This window comes from Pogoniulus pusillus, chromosome 9 (genome assembly GCF_015220805.1).
Source record: "Pogoniulus pusillus isolate bPogPus1 chromosome 9, bPogPus1.pri, whole genome shotgun sequence".
Lineage (NCBI taxonomy): Eukaryota > Metazoa > Chordata > Aves > Piciformes > Lybiidae > Pogoniulus > Pogoniulus pusillus.
In genome coordinates, this window is record NC_087272.1 from 11,480,100 (window position 1) to 11,505,102 (window position 25,003).

General features: G+C 43.7%; 1 long non-coding RNA gene across 2 annotated transcripts in view; it reads right to left on the bottom strand.

Moving 5' to 3' along the window:
- The window catches only part of LOC135178425 (uncharacterized), a 141,170-nt gene that overhangs the window by 32,268 nt on the left and 83,899 nt on the right, over positions 1-25,003 (bottom strand). For both annotated transcript variants that reach the window (XR_010303523.1, XR_010303524.1), the window contains exons 3-4: positions 13,217-13,351; positions 7,353-7,425 (exon numbers count right to left, since the gene is read on the bottom strand). This is a non-coding gene — a long non-coding RNA (uncharacterized LOC135178425). The remainder of the gene's footprint in view (positions 1-7,352; positions 7,426-13,216; positions 13,352-25,003) is intronic.

Consider the following 25,003-nt stretch of genomic DNA (forward strand, 5'->3'; position numbering starts at 1 on the left):
GCCCTGAACACCTCCAGGGAGCGAGCATTCACAACCTCCGTGGGTGACCATTTCCAGTGTCTTGTCATCTTTACTGTAAACAATTTCTCCCTAATCTCCAATCTAAATTTCCCTTCTTCCAGCTCAAAGTCATTGCCTCTTATCCTATCACTACAAGCCCTTGTAAAAAGTCCCTTCCCAGCTATAAGTCTCCCCAGAGCCTTTTCTTTTCCGGGCTGAACAGACTCAACTCTTGCATTCCATCCCCACTGGGGAGGTGCTCCTGCCCTCTCATCATCTTTGTGAGCCTCTTCTGGATGCACTGCAACAGATTCATGTCCTTTTTGTGTTTCCCTTTCTCATGTGTGTTTTTTTTTGCAATGGGATGCAGAAACCCTTATGATCCAGTGCAGCTTCCCTAACTCACACACACACTTGCAAACATCCATGCATATGTTAGAAAACAAGTTAAAAGAGAATGATAACATCCTGTCTTCTGCTAATGAGTGTCTCCTAGCGCTTGCCTTTGTTAACATATGTTAGAATCTAAGAATTGTTTTTGTTGGAAAAGACCTTTAAGATCACCAAGTCGAAACATTCTCTAACTCTCTCAAGTCTGGTACTAAACCATGTCACTCAGCACCACATCTCTGCAGCTTTTATGTTCGTGATGTCAGGTGAAAGCAAAGTCCTGGAGAGACTACTTACCATCACATTAATGGTTCTTCTGGACTAATTTTACCTATCTTATCCAGACCAGAATGAGTTCTGTCATTTCCCCTTCTCCCTAACTTTCAAGTGAGCTGAGTAAAGGCTCATTTAAGGTTCTCAAACACTGAATCAGGGGGTTGAATCTCCATTGCTGGAGGTGTTTCAAAGAGAGATGTGGTACTGAGGGACATGGTTTAGCACCAGGCTTGGTAGTTAGATCACTGATGGACTCAATGATCTGAAACAATTATATGATTCTAAGTAAACCAGAGTGTTTGCTGGTTTGGATTGTGGTTTTTCTCAGTCAAGCTTTTTAAGTTCCATAGATGTGGGTTTCCTACTGCAGCAGCTTCCACAAAAGTCTGCCCAGCTCCATGACCTGTTGCCTTCTCTAAATTATCAGTAACTGGGGGTTGGGGAAGAGCAAGGGATTGCCTTAGTTGTGCCAAAATCTGACAAATGCCAGAAGCAGTATATATGTGTGTCCTTGATAAACACTGATGTGCTTTGAAACCTTCTGTCAATTCCTAGAGATCTTCCCTCTCTAGATATTCCACACATAAGACAGCCTATTTTTAATTCACACATAAGTCTAACTTTGGAAGAGCAACTCTTCTTTCTGCTTTTCTTCATCAAGTAGAAGTACCTAAATAGGAATTCTGCCTTATAGTTCTCCTTTTGGCTACACGGAAAAGATGGCAGACCTTTTTCTTGCTAAGATCCAAGAGTTGCTTCTCGTACCTTTGGGTAATTGTACGATCGTAGAATCTTTTGGGTTGGGGCTTTAAAGATCATCTAGTTCCAAACCCCCTGCCATGGGCAGGGGCACTTTCCACTAGACCAGGATGCTTAAGGCCTCAGCAGTGTTAATGTGCTGCAGTGTGGAAAACCACATGAAGCTGAACTGCAGGATACACTCAGGCCAGGAACCATGAATTGTCCACCCCTGCTGGCTTCTAAGGCAGGTGAGGACTTATTGTGATTATAAACATTGGTTTGTTTCTAATACGCATCATTAGAAAGTGGAAGATCTGACAGCTCTGAGAACAGAGCCCTCTCCACCCTTCTGCTCTCCAGGAGTTTGCTGGCTGGGGTGCAGCTGTTCAGCAGCTGCACAGTATTGTAAATAAAATATATGGTGTCATCTACTCCTTTGAGAGGTGGCTTGCTCTGATCAATAAGCTATCACAGTTATGATGCACAGAAACATTTTTCTCCTGAGGCAATATCACAAAGCGATAGGCTTTTTTAAGATCTCATCCCAAATCCTCCGCAACCCCACATGAACGCAGACTGAAGGCCAATACTGATACTGCTAGAAAAGCTTTAGACACTTGAAAGATAAATTCAAAGAATTCCTGTTCAGAGACTGTTAAGATGCTTAAGGAGTGTCCAGCTTAAGGTAACTTGCCTTGACACAGACATAGATACTATGCTAAGGGACACAGTTTCAGACTCAGCCTTTCACAGAATTACAGAATTAAACAGGTTGGAAAATACTTTTGAGCTCATTGAGTCCAACCTACCACCTAACACCTTCTAATTAACTAAACCATGGCACTAAGTGCCTCATCCAGGCTTTTCTTGAACACCTCCAGGGATGGAGACTCCACCACCTCCCTGGGCAGCCCATTCCAATGCCAATTACTCTTTCTGTGAGGACCTTCTTCTTTACATCCAGCCTAAACCTGCCCTGGTGCAGCTTGAGGCTCTGTCCTCTTGTTCTGTCACTAGTTGCCTGGGAGAAGAGACTGACCTCCATCTAGCTACAACCTCCTTTCAGGTAGCTGTTGAGAGCTGTAAAGGTCTCCCCTGAGCCTCTTCTCCAGGCTGAACAACTCTAGCTCCCTCAGCAGTAGAATTAGATAATGGTTGAAGTTGGTGATCTTAAAGGTCCTTTCCAGCTGAAATGATTCTCTCACTATAAGTGATTTTTGAAAGCACCGAGAAGGTGGCAAACTGTGGGAGGATATGAGCTCCTGTTGTGATGGCTTTGCAGCCAGCAGCTTGCAAGAAAGAAATTCTTACTACACCAGCAAGAGTTTCCCCTGGGAGCACCAAAGCTCTCATGCTTGAGAGCAACAAGGTTTTCATCCCTCTTCTCTGCTGTGAGCCACAGCAGTGTTCACACTATCTGCAAAGACTGGTGAAACTAAAATAAGGGCTCCCACTGCATCTGGGAGGCTTTGAATCAGCACCTGAATTTAATAAGCACACTACCTCTCAAGCCTAGATAGTGCAAAATGCAAAAAACACCACCTCATTCTTTTTCTTCCAAGGGACATGCAAAAAGACATAGAGTTTCCTGCTCAGAACCACATTTTTTTGCTCCTCAGCACAGTATAAGTGGCATGCTTCTCAAGCGAGGCTACTGCACTAACTCATGTGTCATCCTCTCTTGCTCTACAGAAGACATCAAGGCAATTTATGTGCTGAGTCCCAAAGTGCAGGTTAAGCTTGATTTATCTTCTCTTGTGCTAGTCACTGATTCAAGATCCCTGCAGCCACACAAGGTACTGTCTCACCTGAAGCTTTCTCTTATGGAACTATTGCAAGACAGCCATGAAAGACAGAGGACTACCCTTAGTACTCCCACCTAGTTGTACTCTGACTCATTCACCCTGGTTTGAGCTAGAGCGGCACTGATTCTGCTCAGTGCTTTGACATCCCAGCTCAGGCTCTGCTCAGGTCCTTTCTGCAGCTCAGGGAATTTTCTTATAGACTGTGGCTGCTCCTAGCAGTGACAACACTGATGGGCAGGGTTAGTAACAAGGGTTGGGGTGCAGACCAAGGGCACTGCTAACTTGTGTGATGCTTGGGGGTGCAGAGTAAAAAGGCCATACCTGGAGAGAGGAGTTAGGTTGTTTAGCCTGAAGAAGAGGAGGCTCAGGAGTGACCTCATTGCTATCTACAACTACCTGAAGGGAGGCTGTAGCCAGGTGGGGGGGTGGCCTCTTCTCCCAGGCAACCAGCAATAGAACAAGGGGACACAGTCTCAAGTTGTGCCAGGGCAAGTATAGGCTGGATGTTAGAAGGAAGTTCTTCCCAGAGAGAGTGATTGCCATTGGAATGGGCTGCCCAGGGAGGTGGTGGAGTCACCATCCCTGGAGGTGCTGAAGAAAAGCCTGGCTGAGGCACTTAGTGCCATGGTCTAGATGGCTGGACAGGGCTGGGTGCTAGGTTGGACTGGCTGATCTTGGAGGTCTCTTCCAACCTGGTTGATTCTATGATTCTATGACAGCTCAGGTGACTGACCAGAAAGGGATTCCATCCCATGGATGTCATATTCAGTATAAAGCTAAGGGGTCATCAGGGTTAACTTTTTCCTCTTCTTCAATGGTCTGTACATTCTGCCTTTGACCCAAATCCATGAATTCCTGAATCCAGTTCCAGAATTCAGCTAATGAATCAGTTTCTCATCTGCTGCTGAGTCCAGTCTGGGACTTCTGCCACAACAACTGTGGTGACGGTGACCAGTTGCCATCAGGGAGTCTAGTTTAAGGTTGGTTTGTATCGATTTCATTCTATTGTTATTGTTTTCAGTAAAGCAAGTTTAGTCAGTTTCTCTCCCTTCTTTCCTTTGGGAAGAGAGATGGGCTGGTAGAGAGCACTTGGCACTTGTTTTGTGACTGGCCCAGCCTTAACCCTTGACAATCACTTTTGGAAAGCTGTTTCTTCATCCTGTGCTCCATTTCCTCCCTTTCATTTCAAGTAATAACAAGTTAACCATGGCATGGCTAACAAGTTAACCATGGGACAGCAATGTGCCCTTGTGGCCAAGAAGGCCAATGGGATCCTGGGGTGTATTAGGAAGAGTGTGTCCAGCAGATCAAGGGAGGTTCTCCTCCCCCTCTATTCTGCCCTGGTGAGACCTCGTCTAGAATACTGTGTTCAGTTTTGGGCTCCCCAGTTGAAGAGGGACAGGGATCTGCTGGAGAGGGTCCAGCAGAGGGCTACAAGGATGATTAGGGGACAGGAAGGCATAGCTTATGAGAAGCTGAGGGACCTAGGGCTTTTTAGTCTGGAGGAAAGAAGACTTAGAGAGGATTTGATAAATGTTCATAAGTATCTGAAGGCTGCCAGGAGCAGGGGGACAGGCTCTGCTCACTTGCGCCCTGTGATAGGACAAGGAGCAATGGGTGTAAGTTGCAGCAAAAGAGGTTCTACCTCAACACAAGGGGGAACTTCTTTCCTGTAAGGGTCACAGAGCACTGGCACAGGCTCCCCAAGGAGGTTGTGGAGTCTCCTTCTCTGGAGACTTTCAAGGCCTGTCTGGATGTGTTTCTCTGTGATCTGTGTTAGATAGTATTGTCCTGCTCTGGCAGGGGGAGTTGGACTGGATGATCTCTTTGGGTCCCTTCCAACCCCTAACATCCTGTGATCCTATGATAATCTCATCTGAAGAGCAGAGATTATAGACTCTTTACACTGCTAATACTCTTTGTGTATTGGTACAACAGCCAACTCATCAGATCTCAGCTGCTATTTCTATCGTTTGCAACCAGTACCCAAAACATTTGGCTAAATGGCTGTAGAAAACTGGAACCTGCTTCTGTTTCACTTCTTGATATTCTACATCCCATGCAAAAGGGGGATAGATATACTTGATTATCTATACAAGAAAGGACTTTAAATTCAAAGGAAGTGACAGCATTTCATATAACACACAACTACTGTGCAAAATTATGTGCTGAGTTGCTGCCATTACTCTTTCACTAATCTGCAATATGCAGAGACTGTGAATTTAATGAGCTTCATCATTATTTTGTTCTCCAAATTCCTCACTTTTTTTATTGGTAAGGACAATTATTTCAAGTGATAATTTTTACACCTTGTCCCTAGTCAATCATGTCAATTCTTTGAAAGATGTACCTGAAGAAGAACAAGGGAGAGAAGGAGAGGTTGATTTATCTCAAGGACTTTGCATCTTAAATAGTGAATAAAATATTCAATGTCCCTATCAAAACCAGGTGGACCGTATTATAAGGTTCCTCATAACTGGAGTTATTAGGAACAAAATGACATCTCCTGAAAAGATGTCAAGATTTTTGCTTAGTGGTTTTTATAAGTGGGGAGCCCATCAATCTTTCTAATGTATATTGTAGAGAAAATAATTGTCTTTTCCTTTTAGCAGTGGTATTTCATTATGTGCAGTAGGATAAATAACTGCAGTTCTGAGCCAAATAAGATTAAAATGTCCTTGTATTTTCTTTTCCTAGGGTTTCTTTTCTTCTTATTATTTAATTTCATGATGAAAAAATATAATTAAATTAAGCTTGATTCTGATTTAAATGCACATCTTGAAGGGAAAGCAAAGAAATTATTTTCCTTTCAAAGCTGTTATATCCCAATTGATCTTCCACACATTGGCATTATTATCTGATTGTGAAGATATATGCATTTATCAAAAGCTAGAGCCATCTGTCTCAATTCTGTGTAATTTCATTACATATTCATCATTTATCTAGTCTGAGGAGGTGACATGGGACCCTACTGACTGGTAATTCCACACTTATCACTTCACACTGTGTTTGGATGGACATGAGGCTGTCGACTTCCATTAATCTGCTTTTGATGTCAAAATCATCATCTTGGGATAAGCCTCAGAGCTCCTGAATAATCAGGCCACATTGCTACGTAAATACAGAGGCACCAGAGCTTTCATAAAAAGGCTTGCAGCTTGTCTTTTACCATCAGTAGGCAGATGTCAACCTGTAGAAGCATCTGGCTAGTTGCAGGACAAACCTCACCATTTTGGCACACCTGTGCTCTCCAAAGGTTCCTGTTAACACTGCCAAGTGTGATTCTGCTGTAGGTGGATACTGGCAAGAGTTAAAAGAAATAAGGAGAAGATTTCTAACACAAGAAACCAGTCGTGGCTGAGGGAAGGTGGTTGAGAGAATTTGGTTGTTTAGTCTGGTAAAGAGGAGGCTAAGGGGTCTTTACAACTCCCTGAAAGGAGGCTGGAGTAAGGTGGGTGTTGGTCTCTTCAGAAATTATCAACAGGAAGAGAGGAAATGACCTCAAGTTGCACCAAAGGAGGTTTAGGTTGGATATTAAGAAACAATTTTTTCAATGCAAGAATGGTCAGGCTTTGGAATAGGCTGCCCAGGGAGGCGGTGGAGTCACCATCCCTGGAGGTGTTCAAAAACCACGTAGACATGGCATTTTGGGATATGGCTTAGTGGTCATGGTGATATTGGGTTGATGGTTGGACTGAATGACTTTAAAGGTCTTTTCCAATGGAAATATTTCTCTGACTCTGTGAATTCATTTCATGTATATCCTGTTCCAGGTTGCAAACTCTTTTAGTGAATGCTGTAGAGAACAAGTCAGCAGGCAAGAGTATGTGCTTAAAGCTACAGCTACTGTCAGAATACTTAAGTGGAATATTGTTTCGTGAACATGAATATTCACACTTGATATCTCATTTTAAGAATCAAGCTCAGCCTATCTGGAAACACAAAGATAAGCTGTGATTTGTCTATATAAAAATATGTCTGAAACTGCACATTATACACACTTCAAATTGATGATACATCCTTAGGAGTGATTAGAGACAGAATTTTATTCTCAATGTCTAACTATGAGTTCTGCTGCTTTTCAGAAACTGTTTTGCGTTGCTATTTTCCCACCAGCTAAATGGAGTTGTGAGCACTTACCTTGATCTGCAGATTGCTCTGTGTTCTACCAGACTGAAGTTTCTGTATTACCAGTGCTGATTTATGGCACAGACTGTAGAAACAAAGAATGGTTTGGGTTGGAAGGGAACACCTTCCACTAGACCAGGTTGCTCAAGGCTCTGTCCATCCTAGTCGTGAACATCTCTAGAGAGGGGGCATTCAAAACCTCCCTGGGCAACTTGTTCCAGCATCTCACAACCTTCACTCAAAATAATTTCTTTCCCACCTCCAGTCTAAATCTTCCCTTTTCCAGCTCAAAGCTTCTCCTGTACCCAGGATACCGGTAAGCATTGTCTCTGCAAGTTACATGAGTGGCATTTGATTAACTCACAAGCAGGAAAAAAGGCTGCAGTAGACAAATACATTCTGTCCCTAATCAGAATTCAGTGCACACAGATGGATCATAAACCCAGGACAGCTGCTGACCTGGCTGGCTAGGTGTGTGTGTTGGCAGTCGGCCTTATTCACCTGGGTGCAGGGCTTTGCATAGGGAAAAGAGAGTGCAAAAGTTTACTAAAGAAAATTCACATCCCTCGCTGGAGCCTCGCTGTCTTAGAAACATATTAATGTTTTGGTTGGAAAAGACCTCCGAGATCATTCAGTCCAACCATCAACCTAACACCAGCATGGCCACTAAACCATGTCACGAAGTGCCATGTCTACACTTCCAGGGATGATGACTCCACCACTTCCCTGGGCAGTCTTTTCCAATGCTTGACCACTAATGTCAACCTAAATCTCCTCTGGCACAACCATTTCCTCTTGTTCTTTTACTTAAGACTATGAAGAAGAGACCAACTCCCATGTCATGACAATCTCCTTTCAGGGAGTCATAGAGAGCAATGAGGTCTCCCCTCAACCTCTTCTTCACCAGACTAAGCAACCACACTCCTCTCAGCTGCTCCTCACCAGACTTTTCTCCAGACCCTTCATCAGCTTTGTTTTCCTCTTCTGGACCTGCTCCAGCACCTCAATATCTTTCTTGTAATGAGGGCTACAAAATTAAACCCAGTATTCATGGTGTGGCCTTGCCAGTGCCAAGTACAGGGGCACACTCAGTTCCGTGATCACACTATTGCTGATCCAAGTGAGGATGCTGTTGGCCTTCTTAGCCACCTGAGCATACTTCATACAGACAGAAGTCATGCTGCCAGCTTCTTTCCTAAAAGAGTTTCTTAAGGATCTTTTTTAACCAAAACAATTCTATGATTCTGTGGAGTGCAACATATTTTATTGTCTGGATCAGGTAAATCAAAGTGAACAGAAATTGGTGATGAAGCCTGCTGCCAAACCACAATGTGAGAAAGCCATGTGGGAAGTCACAGCGGTCCTCTGATCATGCACAAGTTGGTCACACATATGTAATATGACCAGAAGTTCAAGCATGTGGTGTTTGATCCCAGAGCTCAGTCAAACAATCATGAAATCATAGAGTCATAGAATCAGAGAATTGTTTTTTGTTGAAAAAGACCTCTAAGATTATTGAGAGGACAGTGGTATGATCACTATGGCCAAAGCAAACAGGCTGTTGTGGTGGAAAGGAAAAAGTGTAGCCCTCAAGATACCTCTGACCCTGCTAATACATGTCCATAGGGTTGAGAGGCTCAGGGCTCTCTAAATCTGCAGCACTGCCGACAGACCACAGCTTTGCATTCAGCTTTGGCACCACAGGTGAAGATGTTAGCTTGGGGCTCCTCAGTACCACAACACACTGTATAGTCCACAGAAGCTGTAAATTACTTGGATGCCCTGAAAAGTGTTACCTGCACGTTTCCTAAATCAAACTTCCTGACCACTGAAATCTATTAAACACCCCATTACAGCACAAATTAACTGTAACATTATGTTCAAGTGCTAGTTGGGATAACTAAAGCCTTTTTCCTTTCCTTACCGTACAGAGAGAAATTGTCCCTTTCTTTATTTTCCATAACTCACAGCTGAATGGCCCTAAGCTGTGAGATAATTGTTGCCTCTATCTCAGTTCTTTAGCTCAATTTTTATGTCTGACCAATTTCTCATCTGGTTATTTAAGGGGGGTTTTCATTGACTTTGCATTGTCTCCTATAAAAGATATTCTAACAATTATTTAACTCAAGGATACGGTTCCCTGCAGTTACAGTTTAGTCCACTTCTGCCTGTGAACACTTACTAGTTTTAACATGTCCTTTATGGAATCACTTTGGTCGGAAAGGACCTCTAAGATCATTCACTCCAATTACTATCCAGCTCTGTCAAGTCTGGTGCTAAAACCACCGTCTTCAGCCTCCCTGCCTACTTGAAACACTTCCAAGAGGGAGAGTTCAACCATGTTGCTGAGGATACTTTCCAGATTTTGAAAACCTGTTACAATTTTTGAGAGCGCTTTTAGTCAAGAACTTCCTCTTCATAGCCAGCTTAAACCTCCCCCCAATGTAACTTGATGACATTTATTCTCCTCCAATCACTTGTTACAATGGCAAAGAGACCAATCCCCAACTCACACCAACCTCCTTTCAGGGAGTTGAGAGCAGTAAGATCTACCCTCAGTCTCCACTTCTCCAGACTAAACAGCCTCAGGTGCCTCAGCTGCTCCTCACCAGACCTGTTCTCCAGAGCCTTCACCAGCCTCACTGCCTTTCTCTGGACATGGTCCGGCTTTAATCAGCATCCTCCTTATACAGAGCGCCTCAAACCTGAACTCAGGATTCAAGGTGTGGCCTCACCAGTGCTGGTTAACATGTCGCTGATCCAAGCCAGGATGCCATTGGCCTTCTTGGCCACTTAAGCACAGTTCTTTTACCAAAGTGACAGTTTCCAGTAACCAACCTTTCTGTAATCAGAACATTTAGATGCATGTCACTCAGAATTAGGAAGAGAACGTGTGCTAAGCACCACCAGAAAGCTGGTCACTTGTAACGGTAGCTGCTAGCTCTCATCTTTAATTACAGTCCAAAGATTTCTTTTTCCTCACTGCCTTCCTGTTAGTTCTTATAGTGGATGTTGACTAAAAATTAAGCCACCTACACAAACCTGTCCCCAAAATTAGTGCTGGAAGCAAATTATAACATCTCCTTGTCATTCCCTGGATATCTGTATCGTCACTAGATTTATGCTCTAATGCTACATTATTACCTATTACCATAGTTGTTAAAACCTTACTTTTCATGCTAATGAAAATGATGAAAGACAGGGGTTTTGACATAAATACTGCAATAAGAACCATATTAACGTGACAGACGATTGCTCCTCTGTGACAGACTCTGAAATCCTGTGCAAGAGTTACAGAAGGTTCATTTACACGTCTGTTCATCTATCTTTTTCTCCTCAGGGAAGCAAGGGACTCAAGCTCCGTGTTTGAGACAGATGAGAATTAGAAGGAAGATGGCAAACAGATGCAGATAATCATTCTAAGAAGAGCTGCATCCCAAGGCATGCTTTCTTCCCTAAGCTCCCAGAAACACAAAATGGCTATGATGGGACCCAAGGGCAAACTTCTCAAACATCTTCTCTGGTATCTATGCATGTACTTCTCTGCAAAACTTCCAAAATGTAGAACAGAAGTCTACTAGCAAAATGGGATTTGTGGTCGCCAAGACCACTCTTTCAGTGAGACATTATTCCTGATATTCAATCTAAAGCTCTCCTGGTGCAGCTTGATGCCATTTCTTCTTCTCCTATCATTTGTTACTGAGGAGACATCAAGACCTATCCTTCTACTTTGCTTTTACTAAGAAGGAGACACTAAAACATATTCTTTTGCCTTGACTTTATGCCATTTTTCTTTCACCAACTTTGACATGGATGTTGCCATCTTCTAGTCATGCTTCCAGCCCAATGTTTTTTATAGCTCTCCTAGCAATTCCCACAGGTTTTGTGAGTACATTACTTCTAAGGAACATATCTCTCAAGGGGAGACTCGGGTAAGAGACATCAAGGAAGCAGAAGTACTCATACACTTCCAAGCGCACCAGGACAAGAGCACTGAAAGACACTGTGCAATAGAAACAAAATATCTCAGCAGCCATCTGTCTTTTGGAGTACTGCATCCATGATTTTGTTGTAGATCACTGACTCCATCTTTGCTGATCAAGATCAGTTTTACATTATTTGTGACCTCATCAATTAAACCAACCAATGACTTGGATTAGGAGAATATAGTCTTACTCTGACTCAGGCCACCACCTGGTCTGCTAATGACACAGGAACCATAATGCTTCATGATGCATGCCAAACGTAGACTACTCCATCATAAGACAACACTTCCACCTGTCCTTAAAAAGAACAACCTCAAAGCCAACCCAAAACCCCCTAACACTTCACGGAACTAAATAAATTCAGGCTTGTTTCTATTTATTTTCCACCAGCAAACCACATTACCTAGAGCAGTATTTATTCTCTTTTTGGAGCAGCTCTCCTTGCAAAGAGAAAGAAAATAGTGATCCTGTGGATAATTTATTATTAATACTCTCTTTGGCTGGTAGACAAAGGTTTCTCTATCTCAGCAGTGTAAACATGGTGTGTTAGATTGAGTCTCTGAAAGTTTTCTTTTCACATCTTTGCTGCCTCTGCTATTCCCTCTTGCTTTATTTTGACTACCTTTCTGCAGACTTGAAGAATCATGAAATCATTTATGTTGGAAGAGGCCGCTAAGATCAAGTTCAACCATCAACTCAACACCACCATGCCCACTAAATCATGTCCTGAAGCATCATATCTATATGTCTTCTGAACACCTCCTGTGATGGTGATATCCCACTACTTCCTTGGGCAGCCTATTTCAGTGCTTAACCACTCTTGCAGGAAACAAAGCTTTCCTAATGTCCAACCTAAACCTCCTCTGGTGCAATTTCAGGTCATTTCCTTTGGCTCTGTTACCTGATAGTAGGGAGAAGAGACCAATCCCCACCTATCTCCAATCTCCTTTCAAGGAGTTGTGGAGAGCAATTAAGTCTCCCCCTGGCTTCCTTTTCTCCAGGTTGAACAACTCTGGTTCCCTCAGCTGCTTCTTATAAATCCTGTTCTCCAGACCCTTTGACAATTTCATTGCCCTTCTCTGGACTCGCTCTAGCACCTCAATGCCTTTCTTGTAATGAAGTTCCCAAAACTGAACCCAGTATTTAAGGTGTGGCCTCAGCAGTGCTGAGTACAGGGGTACAATCACTGCCCTGGTTCTACTGATCACACTGTTGCTGATAAGGTACTAGTACTTAGGGTCATTTTAGCAGACTTTTTGTGCTAGTTTGAAGCAAGCTAGAATGTTTTGGTAAAAGAACTAGATAACGGGCAGTGAAATGTGTCTCTTCGATCACAGTCACGCTGAGAACTCTGGGAAGAAGAAGTAAAATATTCTCCATTTTGTCTTTCATTCTGCCTTTGCCTTCAGACGTAGTCACATCTCATTAACCTTGCTCCCTAACCTCTTGGCTGCACCTCTCTTCTTCCTAAGAACTGGGGTAAGGTTGAGAGGGGCCGGGGAAGGTGTTGGGGTGGTTTGAGAACCCCTCCTGGGGACTCAGGTTTCTGGGAGGGGAGTTGTGCTTCTGTATTGTTTATCCTTTGTATATTTCTGTATATAACTGTATATATTGTAAATAGCTGCTTGTATATTTGCTGCTGTAAAATAAATAGCTTCATTTATATTCCCAGAGGCTGTCTGAGTTAGCTGGGGCAATTCCAAAAGTGGGGGGGGGCGGGTAAGAGCCCAAACCGTCACACTTTTCTACATGTTCAATAATTATTCCTTTATCTGCGTCCCCCCTTGAAAAAATTACTACATCTGATTACTAATTTGTCCTTAAAGGTCAATATGCTGTTTTCCTCAGTGAGGGAAATAACTTGAAAAACAAACAGAAGTCCTCTCTCACCCATTTCTCATCCTCAGAAAAACCTAAATGAAGTGAAATTTCCAAGGCTGCTTGTGGCATCCACAGTTGAGCACGTTTTCCTCCAGCAGCAGTTCAAAGGTTCACCATCTGATGCCTTCTGCTTGCTCCAAACATCTGCAGGGCAACAAGAAGTTAAAAACATTAAAAGGTTGCAGCACACAGAACATCATAAAACCAGCATTCACAAGCTTAAGCTGAATCAGCGTCACACAACCTTTCCAAGTACTTGTTTCCTGTTCTACCATGTGAACAGTTAAGTTGAGTTGAGGCTTTGGATGTTTTCATCTGTTTTCAGCAAACACATTCATATTTTTAAGCTTTTCTCGGCTGGGAGGTGAAGTCAGAAATGTTAAGGTTTGTGAAAAAGAGGAAAATCAAAATATTAGCAATAAACTAGCATCCTCTCAGATCCTAGCAGTTCATACCATATTCTTCCCCTGCTCTGAGGCAAGTAGTGAGAGCTGCAGAAATTAGCTCAGAGACTGTCAGAAAGAGAGGCTTCTCCAGTATGAGACCTTAAATGCTTAAAGCAGCATTCCTTCTCTCTGGAGTTGTTGGAGGTCAGACTGGACAAGGTCATAAGCAACTTAGTCCAGTAGGTGGTGTCCTACGTCGGGGGGTTGGAACTAGATGATCCTCAAGGTCCCTTCTAACCCAAACCACTCTATTATTCTTTGATTCTATGCAATAAATTTTCTTTCACTATGGGATGCTACAAAGTCAGCAAGCTTTGATAAATCTATCAGCTAAGGACCTTTGCATGGCTACAGGGTTAGTTTGGGACTTGTGACTCCTCTGCACTGAGGAACTAAGCCCTGACAATGATTTATTTGTCAATGCACTATACTGACAGCCAAACCAGCCACAGAGCAAGTGAGAAATAAAAAGGCAGAGAGAAAATACTCAGGTTTGAAATGGTTCTGAAATTTTCTAATAAAAAAAATCTATTACAAAACCACAACAAGAAAAAGTTGCATGTTATCCAAGGCTGTGTACACTGGCCTGCAGCAAGGAGCAAAGTCATTTATCTTCAAGTCAGTGACCAGAGACAAAATTAGGAATGCCCTTTTTTTGCCCTCACTTGAAAATCCCAAGCAAATTGAGCTGTTAATTTGATTTGCTCAATAAACCTCCTCAGTTTCAAGAAACCTGTATACATGGCACCTCAGGGCATGGTTTAATGGCCATCATGGTGTTGGGTTGATGGCTGGACTCATTGAGGTCTGTTCCAGGAAACAATTCTATGATTGGTCTTAAAGATTTGCAATACCAATTTTCAAACAGTTTCCAAGCCACCCTCCCTTCCACAAACATTCTGCATAATGAGTTTAGAACTACAGCTAACAAAGCAGCTCCAAAATAATATAGAAACAAACAAAACCAAAAGAGCAGAGGATGTAGGATGCTGCTTGTGAAAAACTGCATCTGTCTGAGGTTCAACTCCTCTATCTGAAAGACTTAACAAAGGATCTTCTCAATTTTCTACCACTCTGACAGCTGACAATGTTCTTCTGGGTAGGTACTGAGTAAATGTTCTTTCAGACTCAGACCTGATTACTGTGTAAGCACTCTTCGCTTACACAGATGGGGAAATAATAGCTGCTAGCAGCCTTTGTAAAATTAGGAGTAGTAAAAACACTTATCTTAATGGGGGAAGAAATCTAGGGAGGATGATGAGGAACTACTGCAAAAGCCCACCACAGAGCTGCTAAGATGATGAGAGGGCTGGACCATTTCTTTTACGGGAAAGTTCAAGAGACCTGGGGCTGTTTAACTCAGAGGTGAGAAGACTAGGAAGGGATGGATCTCATTAAGGCTGATCGATAGCTAAAGGATGGGTGTAAGGAGAATGGAGCCAGACTCTTCTCAGTGGTGTCCAGTGACAGGACAAGGGGCAACAAACACAAAATGGAACCCAGGAGGTTCCATGTAAACATACAGAACAAGTTTTTTTCCCTTTGAGGGTGGCAGAGCACTGGACTAGGCTGCCGAGGGAAGTTGTGGAGCCTCTATCTCTGGTGACATTCCAAACCCACCCGGACATGTTCCTGTGTGATGTATTGTAGGCAACCTTGCCTTAGCACATGCATTGGACTAGAACAATCCTCAGAGGTCCCTTCCAATCCTCACCATTCTGTGACACTGCACACCTGACTGCAGGCCTCATTTTTAAAGGACTTTGCAAGCACGCCAAAGGGAAGTTTCTGCTCTGATCAGCACACCACATGTGCCTACCAAACACCTTAACCCCTGCCAGCTCCCTGTAGCTAATTAGAAGACACAGTATGCAGAAACAGCGTGAGACTTTCCTGGCTTTGTTTCTTAGGAAGTAATGCCTCAGAGTTTCCATGAAGGAGGCAGTGCTCTTCGCCTCTTACACTGGTTGCTACCTGTTCAGTACTCTTGTCTCAGTTTGGGCCATGAGCCAAGTGGGACTGAGAAGAGGATATTTACTCCATTTAGGGAGTAAAAAAATGAAGTTGTTGCACACTGGTTAGAAGCCCAAAGAGAGATTCTATTTACAGAAGCATGTATAAAGAAGGTGATCAGGTGTGTGAGAAATATATGTTTGATCCGATCAATTCGTGGCAAGAGGTCACAGACAGGGAGGAAGGGGGATTTTGAATGGAGCTGCATTCCTCCTTGCACCACCACCGCAAAGGTATACAATAGGCTTACGATAACAGCAACAAGTAACTAGAAACCCAGCGGAATCCTCCGCCCCTTCCACCTGGGCGGGCCTGAGCGCAGGCCGACACTGCCCTCCTCAGCTTAGGCCCGCGAGGCCTGAGCAGGCCGTGTGACGCAGCTGGAAATTGCCTGCGGGCTGGGAGCCTCCTGCCCCGCACCGCACCGCGGGCGAGGAGGGAGCCTGCTTTTCCCAGAGACAAGTGAAGGGAGGAGAAGGGAGCGGTATCAGCCAGGCACTGCCTCATAAGCTGCGATAGCAAAACGCACAGTAACAACATTACAACCCCCTGGGCAGACGAGGTCCCTCCCCTGAGGTGGGACTTTCTCTCTGCAGGGAGCCTGGGACCCCTCGGCTACCACAGCTCCGTGTTCACTCACAGCTGAGTCGGGCTGGCTGAACAGAGGGCGGTCCAGACGCTTGTCCCCTCGCTCCCTTTCAGAAGCCGTCCACAGATCGTTAAGGACGGCCCTGCTCTGTCCCTCGGGAGCTTGTCCTTCGGAGCGCCAGGGCACTCTTTCTGCAGAGCCCGTGCGGGCAGGGGAGCGCTCCGGGGCGGGCAGGGGAGCGCTCCGGGGCGGGCAGCACCGCGGCACTGGCACCCTTCCTAGGCAGAGCAGTGACCCTGCCTGGGCACGAGCAGCACAGCAGCCCAGCCCCAGCCCTGCGCGGGGCGCCCCTCGTGCCCTGAGGGCCCCCTGCTGCCCCCTTCACGCCTGCAGGGCAGGGGGGAGCAGGCCTGCTCGTGCTCTTCCTCCCCAGTCACACCAGTGAGGGAGAGGCATCCCGGGCTGCTAAGGACTCCAGAACAGGGGGTCGTTGTCGCCTCTCTATTAACGAGGGACAGGAGAAGAGGAAACGGCCTCCAGCTGCACCAGGGAGGTTTATGTTGGATATGAGGAGAAACTTCAGGACTGCAGTGTCTGACCCTTTCAGAGGGGCTGTTTAACAAAGGCCTGCAGTGACAGGATAAGGGCCAATAGCTTGAAATTAGAGAAGGGTAGATTTAGATTGGATGTTGGAAGGAAGAGCTTTACCACGAGGGTGGTGTAACACCAGAACAGGTTGCCCAGAGAGGTGGCTAAGGCCTCATCCCTAGAGATATTCAAGGTGAGGCTCAACTGGGCTCTGGGCAACCTGATCTAGTTGAGGATGTCCCTGCTCAGGGGGGGTTGGACAAGATGACCTTTGGTGGTCCCTTCCAACCCAGGTGATTCTATGGTTGCAACAGGCTCCTTAGAGAAGTGATTGAGTCCCTGTCCCTGGAGGCATTTCAAAGAGGCAGAGATGTGGCACTGAAGGATGTGGTTTAGCAGCAGACTTAGTAGTTAGGTAACAGTTGGACTCAGTCATCTTAAAAATCATTTCTAACTGAAATGATTCTATAACTGTTCTGAAAATTTCTATTTCCCATTATCAGTTCATCTTAAACTGCAAATCCAAACACCAGCAGATAACAGCTCAGTGTTTATCCTTCCAAGACACAGGAGCTAAAGGCAGAAATGATGCAAAGAAGAACCTCAAAGGAGAATTTGCCCTGAAAAACAATTACATAACACCAGGATCTTCTTATTCAAAAGACTAGTTCACCTTCTTTACACAGACATACTTGCTCTTTTCCTGATGAAAACTGGAGCTTTCATCAGCATTGCCTGACAACCATTGACATAGCTACCCGGGAACAAGCTACATATTTTTTCCTGGAATCACATGAATCCTTTTAATTTTCTATCCATCCCCATGATGCCAACTATAATTATTCCAATATTACAAGTTGGGCTGTAAAATTAAGAAGATAGCTTCATGAAAAACAAAAAAATAAGCCAAACCAAACCAATCAAAAAAAACAAACCAAAACATCAAAACCATGAACCAAAAAACCTCAACAAACAAACCAACCAAGCAAAAAAACCAAACCAAATAAATTAAAAAACCCAAACCAAATAAAGAAATAGAAAGCAGACAAAAGAAATCTCAAGAGATTTTACAGGAGATGAGAAAAGAAGGAACTAAAGTCCTTTTCTCTAACACATCACAGTATCACAGAAGGCTAGGGGTTGCAAAGGACCTCCAGAGATCAAGTCCAACTCCTCTGCCAAGGCAGATTCAACTAAAGCAGATCATGCAGCAACACATCAAGATGAGCTTTGAATGTCTTCTGTGCTAGTTTGAAGCTAAGTAGAATGTTTTGGTGAGAAGAATTAGATTACAGGCTGTGAGAAGAAAACAAAGGTGATGTCTGCTTCTCTCATAGGCTTGCTGAGATGTGTAAAAACAAAAAGCAAAACATAGATTAACCAGTCTGTCTCTCACTTGGGCTGCTGCTGGAGAACTGGCTGAGCTGCATCTTATTTTCTAACCTCACCCTCCTTTTTGCACTAATCCACTTTGCTTCCTAACCCCCTGGCGTAACCTTCATTCTTCCTTGGGACTGGGGTAAGGTTGAGAGGAATAGGGGGAAGGTGAAGGGGTGGTTAAGAGCTCCTCCTGGGAACTCAGGTTTCCAGGAAGGGAGTTGTTTCTGTATTACCTTTTATCTTGTATATTTCTATATATCCTGTAAATATCTGCTTGTATATTGTGCTAGCTGTAAATATAAGCTTCATTTATATTTCCAGTGCCAGCTGAGTCTAATCTGGGTGATTTCTAAAGTGTGTGGGGGGTGGGGAACACCCAAACCACCACATCTTCAGAGATGAAGACTCCACCACCTCTCTGGGCAGTCTGTTCAGGTCCTCCATTACTCTTAAAGAGTCCCTCCTCATGCTTAGATAGAACATCTTATGTTCAAGTTTGTGCACGCTGTGAGGTGATTTCCAAACACTTCTTTGGGCACTGCAGATTGGCTGACTTGACTTAGAAAGGAAACAGGGAAAAAAGTGCCACAAGAATCATGATAAACTCATAAAAGATGCAAACACAGTGCTCAGAGTAGTGTATACATAAAGAGGATCTCATAATAGAATGGCTTGGGTTGGAAAGGGCCTTAAAGACCGTCTGGTTCCAACCACCACCAACCATGGGCAGGGACACCTTCCACTAGACCAGATTGCTGAATGCCCTGTCCAGCCTGGCCTTGAACACCCAATCTTGATCTGCTGGTCATGAAAGATATATTTAAGTATGGCACTAACCAAATAAGTCTCAAAGCACAGAAACGCTTTGTAAAGCAAATGTAGTCCTGTGATGTGGCATCTGAAGATCACTCAACTGAGCTAAGTGTTCAAGGTAAATTACTTAGTCTGGTGTTAGTTAAGCACAAAGTTTCTACATCAAAATGCTACTGCAGGAGTGACCAGATCCAGGCTCAACTTTCCACTGTAAGGTAACACCAGGATGGGTGTCAGGAGGATGGGACTAGTCTTTTCTCAGTGGTACCCAGTGACTGGACAAGGGGTAACAAGCACAAACATGAACATAGGAAGCTTCATCTAAATATGACTGGGAACTTCTTTATTTATGTATGATAGAGCACTGGAACAGGCTCCCCAGAGAGGTTGTGGAGTCTCCTCTGCACTCTTTCAAGACTATCTGGATGCATTCCTGTGCACCTTATGCTAGATTATATGGTGCTGCTCTGGCAGAGGCATAGGACTCAAAGATCTCCAGAGGTTCCTTCCAACCTCTAACATCTCGCAATCCTGTGATCTTTGGAGATTTTCAGAACCTGCCTGCACATGCTCCTGTGTGACCTTCTTTAGGTGAATTTCCCTTAGCAGAGGAGTTAGACTCCGCGATCTCCAGAGGTCCCTTCCAACCCCTACCATTCTTGGAGTCTATAAGAAATCAATTGTCCAGGCCCCATATGCACAGACCATCGAGAAAAAAAGAGCATCTCCACAGCAACAAGTGTCATTCAAGTGACTTTTGAATACTTCCCCTCCTGCAGGGAGCAACCAACTTGGGGAGACAGACCAACGTGGAATGGCTGGCTGTAAGCCTTCTTGACTGTAAAGACAATTTATAGTCAAATCCACTAAAACCAAGGCAACCAAGAGCTTCATTTTTATAGCAGGTTTTCCTGTGCTTAGAAATCCTGTAAAACAAACCTTTTTGATGTGAAAACTGTTTATATCCAAGGTAAAATGACTCTGTTTATATCCAGGTCATGCCAGAATAATATATCTGACTAGAACAGTTACAATAATTTTTTTACACCGTAAAATGTGCTGCACATCAGAACAGTGAACCTTCTTCCCTTTCATGTTTATGAACTTCATGAAGTATGGGAGCTAAAAAGCAAGCAAGTTGAGCAGATGTGATGTTGATAGGACTCTGCTCTTTCTGGAATTTCATGCTGTGCAATCATAAGCCAAGGGGGGAACTAAAGAAAAGGAGAACCAAGGAGAATCTCTGTTCATTGTTGGGTTTGGGGGAAGGAAAGACTGGTCAAGGATGAGAAAAAGGCTGAGGGATTTGACACCTTTGACTCAGTCTTTTGTAGTAAGACCAGTTGTTGGCTGGATACCCAATTGCCTGAGCTGAAAGATAGTAGTGGGAAGCACAGTGTAATGACTGGGGTGGTCTTAGGTTAATGGTTGGCCTCAATGATCTTAGAGATCTTTTCCAACCAAAAGAATTCTGTGATTTCTGTGTCACATTTTTATTTTCCCTTTAAATAGCAAACTCTTTGCAACAGACACTCCAAAGCTCCAAGAGATAGACAGAGCTTCTAACCAAAGCATCAGTGAGCAGTCCACAGTTGCTGTAAGAAGTTGCTGCAAGAAGCTGCTGCAAGAAGCTGCTGCAACTCACATGTAAAAATGGAGGAAAGTGAAATACTGGACACAGTATTTCAAATGTGGTCTCACTAGGGTAGAGCAGAGGAGGAGAAGAATCTCCCTTCACCTGCTGCCCACATTCTTCTTGATGCACCCCGGGATGCCATTGGCCTTCTTGACGACAAAGGCACACTGCTGGCTCGTGGTCATCCTTCTATCCACCAGGACTCCTGAGTCTTTTTTCCCCAGAGCTGCTCTCCATCATATCAGCCCCCAACTGTAGTGATCCATAGGGTTGTTCTCCCACAGTTGCAGGAATTACAGAACATTGATGTAAACTTAGACCTGACAGAGAAGAGCAGTGTAAACGTGGTCTTCATTTCTAATAACAAGCCTCTCGTTTCACTCACTTTCAACAAGCTGGGTGGAGAGAAACAGACTTCAAAAAAAGCCCCTCAGAATTTTAAAATCTCTGTTAAATTATTTGCTCTATCAAACAAGATGATGTCCCAGGTGAACTAGTGTGAAAACTGCACTTTGGTTTGCAAACCCTTATTGCTGCAGCGTCAGCAGGAATTCTTTATCTTAACATATAATTGTCCTTAATAGGGAATGTTTAATTACATCCAGAAAGGTGAGAATATTCCCTCAGGCTACAAGAACTCCGATGACAGCATTGAGGTGAAACCTAAACCAAGCTCAACACACTGTAGGGCACACAGGGCCAAAGGCTCTGGACTGTTTTTAACACCTTGCAGAATATTGGTAATTAGAGATGGGAAGTGTTAAATATACTCATGCCAGGTTCACAAGGGGAATCTCATCAAGTAATAATTGAAGGGCTTCTGCTGCTGCACAATGAAGCACACTCAGTTGTAGAAAAAAGACCAAGCTACATCATTAGTGTCTGGATTCTGGGAGTCTGGATCTTCTGGCTTGTGCTATTGATGAACAAAATAGATCCCAACAGAGACCAGTTGCTTCTTAACACTCAGGCCCATCTCTTATTACTAAGAGAAGGTTATATTTAAACTCTGTATATTTTAACTTTGTGGAGAAGGTCCTGAGAGTCCTAGTGGACAAATTCACCACAAACCAGCCATGTTTCCTTGTGGTGAAGAAAGTCAATGGAATTCTGGGGTTCATTAAGAAGAGTGTGGCCAGAAAGCCAAGGGAGGCTTTCCTTCCCCATTACTCTGCCCAGGTGAGGCCACATGTGGAATATCATGTCACTTCTGAGCTCCCAAGTTCAAGAGAGACAGCACAGTATCAATGGGGACCACAATGATACTGAGGGGACTGAAGCATCTCTCTGACAAGGAAAGGCTGAGAGACCTGGGGCTGTTTAGCCTCTCAAGAGAGCAGATCAAGAAGGCATCTTCTCAGTGTTAATCTATATCTAAGGGGTCAGGGTCATGAGGATGGGGCTGGGCTATTTTAATGGCATCCAGTGATAGGACAAGAGACAATGAGTACAAACCAGAGCACAGGAGGTTTCCCTTAGACTTAATACCTTCTTTGCTGTGAAGGTCCTGGAGCATTGGATCAGCCAACCAAAGAGATTGTGGAGTTGCCTTCTCTGGAGAATTTGAAAACCCACCTGAACGCATTCTTGTGCAACCCAATCTAAGCATACCTTCGTTAGCAAGGAGGTAGGACTTGACGATCACTAGAGGTCACTTCCAGCTCCTCCTATTCTGTGATTCATGAATTCCTGCCCGTGGAGACCCTATGTAGACTAAAGGTAGAACTTTCCAATAACTTCATGGTGGAATTGGAAGTGTTAATTACTTGTAAAGCATCCCATGATCCAAAATCAAGAGTTATTAAATTATCAACACACACACAAAAAAAAGAGGCAATCATTATAAAGAGAGAGATATACATACAGTAAACCCAATAGTAAGCATAACACTTAGCCATGAAAAGATCTCACCAAAAATTCTTTTAAGGAAAAAGGGCTTTACTTGGTCAAGCAGAAAAGCTTTCCCTGATTTCAGCTGACATAAGCTCACTAACAACACAGCTTTCTAGACACAACTCCTGTAACCCAAGGCTACAAAGATGCCAAGGGGAATGGAACACCTCTCTTATGAGGAAAGACTGAAGGAATTGGGGCTTTTTAATATGGAAAGCAGTAGACTGAGGGGGGAATCTAAAAACTGCTTAGAAGCGCTTGAAGGGTGGGTGTCAGAAGGGTGGGACCACTCTTTTTTCAGTGCTGCCCAGTGACAGGACAAGTGATAACAGGTGTGAACTTGAACATAGGAAGTTCCATCTGAACATGAGGAGAACATTCTTTAAAGGTGACAGAGTACTTAACCGAGCTGCCTAAAGAGATAGTGGAGTCACTATATCTGGAGGCATTCAAAAGCTGCCTGGATGTGTTCCAGTGTGACTTCCTTCAGATGATCCTGCTTTAGCATGAAGGTTAGAGTCAGTGATCACCAGAGGTCCCTTCCAACTCATACCATTCCATCATTCTGTGACTCTAATTCCATACAAACATAACATCACATTCACTATGTAATGTGCTGAAAACACTACTGAGGCAATGATTTGTGTGATGGCTGAAATCACCACTTGCAAGTAAAAGGCTCTGCTACACCAAAAATGTATGTAAAACCTAAGCTAAATACTGACCCAGAGCAATATACATTCTGCAGTGAGATGATTAAAGATCTGTATCCCACAGAAAGACTGAACAAAGTGGTGCCCTGCAAACCAGAAAAGTGTTGCCAAGCAAAGCTACTGTTATGAATCCCTTGGTCTTTTAAAGGCAACCATTCATCTCTCCTTTCACCACTGTTCTGCTTTCTTTATCATTTCACAAGCACTCATAAATCATCCCAACATCAAACAAATCCTCTGCTGCACAAAATGCAAGGATAATAAAGGCAAGAGCATTTTAATGAGATGCACAATTATGCTGTACTGGAAAATTTCTCCAGGGCTTCTTTGGATTTTTTCATTTGCTCATCTTCCTCCTGAGAGCTCTTTGGGATAGAGTGATTTTGTTGGGTTTTGTCTTCTTGTGGTGGGTTTTTTTTTGTTTGGGGGTTTCTTTTTTTGTTTGTTTTTTTTTAGGTCTTGTTGCTGGGGGGTTGTTTGGTTTTGTTCATTTGGTTGGTGTGGGTTTTTTTGTTTAGTTTGGGGTTTTTTTTGCTTGTTTTGTGGGTTGTACTTGTTTGTTTGAGGGGGTTGGGGGTTTTTTTTGTCCTAAAAGTTTGCTAGAACAGCATCACAAATCTGGAAATTGCCTTCCTCTCTATAGAAACCTGTTCAATTTCACACTCAGCACTAAACTGTGTGAAGGCACCTAACTCAAATGGACAAACATCCAAAATAATGAGATCCCATCAGTTTCTGTTGGGTGCATAGATCCTAGAATCATGGAATTACTTTGGTTGAAAGTCAATTTGGATGTGGCCATGAGCAAGCTAGTCTAGAAGGAGCTGTCCATGCCCATGGCAGGGTGTTGGAACTAGATGATCTTTAAGGTCCCTTCCAACTTAAACCATTCTATGACTAAGACTCATCCAAACACGTGACTCACTAAAATGCTCTTCTGTTTATTACCATTCATAGGGATCAGGTTTATGTGTGCATAGGATCTTGTCTGAAGGTAATATGGGGCTTTTTGTGGGCAAGGTCTTGCCTGATAGCAGCAGGAGGCTTCTGAAAAGATGAGAGAAAGCAGCAGCACCTCTGCAAGAAAAGGGGTCTGTGGCTTGCCTCATAAAACCTTGGGCTTCTAAAATATTAACTTTCCTTGGTAGTATATTTCCAGTTTGTACAGCTTTAAACTTAACTGTCTGTCAGAGAATTATATAAATCTGATTGCCCCTGTCAGAGCCAGATATACTTTAGCTCTCAGACTCCCCAGAAATGATGGGACATATCCTTTAGTGATGGAAGTGTACTGCCAGTGGAACCAGCATCTCATTATGGACCCTGAAGCAGTTAATGCTGGGTTTGTGCAATGCTGCATTCATCTAGGAACTTGCTGACAGCATGACAAGGCAGTAAGATCCACCCTCAACACGAGGGGAGTGGATTCATGAGTGGTCTGTCTGCAGCTATGGAAGACAGGGATAGGAGATTGGTGAAAGGTTCAATTTGACCAGATAGCTGTCAGAAGGAACCCTGAACAGCTCCACCTGCTTTAATGTGGAAAATTCCTGGTGAGGGGTCAGCTGAATAAAAGTAAACACTCATAATGGTTGCAACACAAATCATGGCCTCTCCAAGAGGCAGGCTTAGAGAATACCCTCACACATTGGCTAGCCATCACTGCTGCCCTGCAGCAGAGTCACTTTGATGGAATGTTTGGATTTCTGAGTAAAGCCAAGGCAT